The 2,821-nt window shown below is 44.2% G+C and overlaps 1 pseudogene; it reads left to right on the forward strand.

Annotated features, from left to right (window-relative positions):
• The first annotated feature begins 376 nt into the window (after window positions 1-376).
• LOC101342359 (cytochrome c oxidase subunit 7B, mitochondrial pseudogene) lies at window positions 377-653 on the forward strand (annotated as a pseudogene).
• Window positions 654-2,821: the final 2,168 nt, after the last annotated feature.

Below are 2,821 nucleotides of genomic sequence, written 5' to 3' on the forward strand. Positions count from 1 at the left end.
TGCCCTGAGCATGATGGCAATAGGACACAATCCTGCATACGTGTGTGCTGGTGAGTACATGCCAGAATGCACGCATGGAAGGTAGACAAGACTATGGTAGGAACAAAACGCCCTTGGATATGCTGCTCTTATACAGGGTACAACCTATTCAACCTTACATGACACTTCTGCTAATAGGCATCTGTATTAGTTGGGATAGGAGCCCTGGTGGCACAACCGTTAAGTGCTCAGCTGCTAACCGAAAGGTTGGTGGTTCAAACCCACCCAACATCTCTGTGGTAGAAAGACCTGGTGATCTGCTCTGGTAAAGATTACAGTCAAGAAAATTCTAAGGGGCATCTTTGCAAGGGTACTGGACGCGATTGCACCAAGCCAGCAGCTGCAGTTGCCCCAATTCTGTTTACTTCTAAACGATGTTTCCCGTGGCCAAAAACGCACTAAGTCGTCTTCAAGTTCGAAGCATTCAGCAAACAATGGCCAGGCAGAGCCACCAGAAACTTGCATCTGATTTCCATGACAAATATGTTAATGCTGTATTAACTAGTGGAGCTACTTTCTGCGTTGCTGTATGGACATATACAGCAACATAAATTGGAACAAAATGGAATCTGTCCCCTGTTGGCAGAGTCACCCTAAAGGAATGGAGAGATTAGTAAGCAAACCAGCTGGTGGTCTAATATTGAATTGTTTCAAAACCAACTTATAATTGATGGCAAGTAAAAGCACTGTGTACCCATTAAAATATGACATTATTGAAGAAACAAAGTACATTTGAAACTCTAAAAAAAAAAAAAAAGAAAATTCTATGGGGCAGTTCTACTCAGTCACATGGGGTCACTATGAGCCTGAATCAACTCGACAGCACGCAACAACAATAACAACGATTAGTCAGGTTAGGATAAGTTATGCTGTGGTAACAAGCAACACAAAAATCTCAGTTTCTTAGAACAACAGAGGCTTGTTTCTTTCTGATGACACATGTCCAAGGCAAGTGGGCAGGGGGCTGTCTTCCATGAGTCACTCAGGGACCCAGGCTGGGGGAGGATCCTGACACAGCAATCTCGGGGATGAGCAGAGCTGGAGGCAATTAAATGATCCAGCCTAGAAATTATACATATCACTCCCACCCACAACCCTCTGGCCAGAGCACAGCCCGTGAACACATCTACCTTCAAGGGGGCAAGATGTACCATCCCCTCCTATGCCCAGCAGAAGGGAATAGGATATCAGGACAATGATGATATCACAACCCCAAAGTTAATGCATCCAAACCCACCTCCTCCAACCAAAAAAAAAAAAAACTAAAACCAAACCATTGCTGTCGAGTCCCTACAGGACAGAGTAGAACTGCCCCATAGTTTCCAAAGAGCAGCTGGTGGATTCGAACTGCTGACCTCTTGGCTAGCAGCTGTAGCTCTTAACCACTGCACCACCAGGGTGTGCCAATGGCATCGCCCGCTCTCCAGGTACTCAGTCCCCAGACTGGAGGCACCCTCGATTCTTCTCTTTCCTTAATATCCTACAGCCAAGCAGTTTGCAAACCCTGTCAACTCTATCTTCAAAATACATCCAGAAGGAAACCACTTCTTCCCACCCCTATACTACCAGCCTGGTCTGAGCCACCATCTCCTCCACTATCAATCGTCACAGTGGCCTCTCACTTCCACCTTTGCTTTCTACAGTTATTCTCCACCCAGTGGCCACAGGAATCCCGTGAGATATAAGTTGGATCACATCACTGTTCTGCTGAAAACCTCCATGGCATCTACCTCCCCTAGAGAAAAGCTAAAGTCCACCAGGACCTAGCGATCTGCACCCCTCCCCCCCAGCTCTCTGACTTCACCTCCTCCTGTTCTCCACCTCTTACTCTACTCCAGCCCCACTAGCCTCCTTGCTGCTCCTTGGGCTATCAGCCTGCCCCTGCCTCAGGGCCTTTGCACTTGCAGCTCTCTCTGCCTGAGGTGTTCTCCGCTCAAATGTCAGCATGGCTCCCTCCCTCACCTCCTTCAAGACTTTGCCTTAATGTCCTCTTCTCAGTGATGCCTTCCCTAATCTCATGATTTTTAATTGCATGCCCACCTCTGTGTTCCTCTTCCCTCTTGTATTGTTTTTCTGCCAGAAGAGTTACCATCTCCTAACAATCTAAAGATTTCACCTGTTGTGTTATTGTTTACCCAATAGAATGTAGGGCAGGCATTTTTATCTGTTTGGTTCACTGCTATATCCCTAGCACCTGTAACCATACCTGGCATATAGTAGGTGCTCAGAAAATATTGTTGAGTGAATGAATGAATGGAGCATGGCATAATTGCTAAGAACTTGGATCCTGGAACCGGACGGCTGGTGTTCAAAGAGCAGCTTTGTCACTTACTATTATGTGATTTGGGGGCGATTTACTTAGCTTCCCTGACCTCACTTTCCTCACCTGTACAATGGGAATAAGAATAGTACCTACCACATGGAATTGTAACTATCAATGAGCTAATGCAGATAAAGAAATTAGACAGGTAATGGAAAAATTTGAAAATGGATAATGGTGATCACTGAACAACATGATAAACATGGCACTGAATTGTACGTGTGAAGAATGTTGAAATGGCAAATATTTTGTTACACATATATTTACCACAATAATTTTTTTTTTAAAAAAGAAGTTAGCACAAAAAAAGAAGTTGCCTGGAAAAGAAATGCGTGGCATATGTTGGCTATTACTACAGTATTTTAAAATTTTCATCCTATGATTCTACTTCTATCCACTTATAACAAAGAAATAATCAGAGACTACTCTGATTACAAGCAAAGATTTACGTATAATACAGTT

This window comes from Trichechus manatus, unplaced genomic scaffold (assembly GCF_000243295.1).
Source record: "Trichechus manatus latirostris isolate Lorelei unplaced genomic scaffold, TriManLat1.0 scaffold00133, whole genome shotgun sequence".
In the NCBI taxonomy this organism is placed as follows: Eukaryota; Metazoa; Chordata; class Mammalia; order Sirenia; family Trichechidae; genus Trichechus; species Trichechus manatus.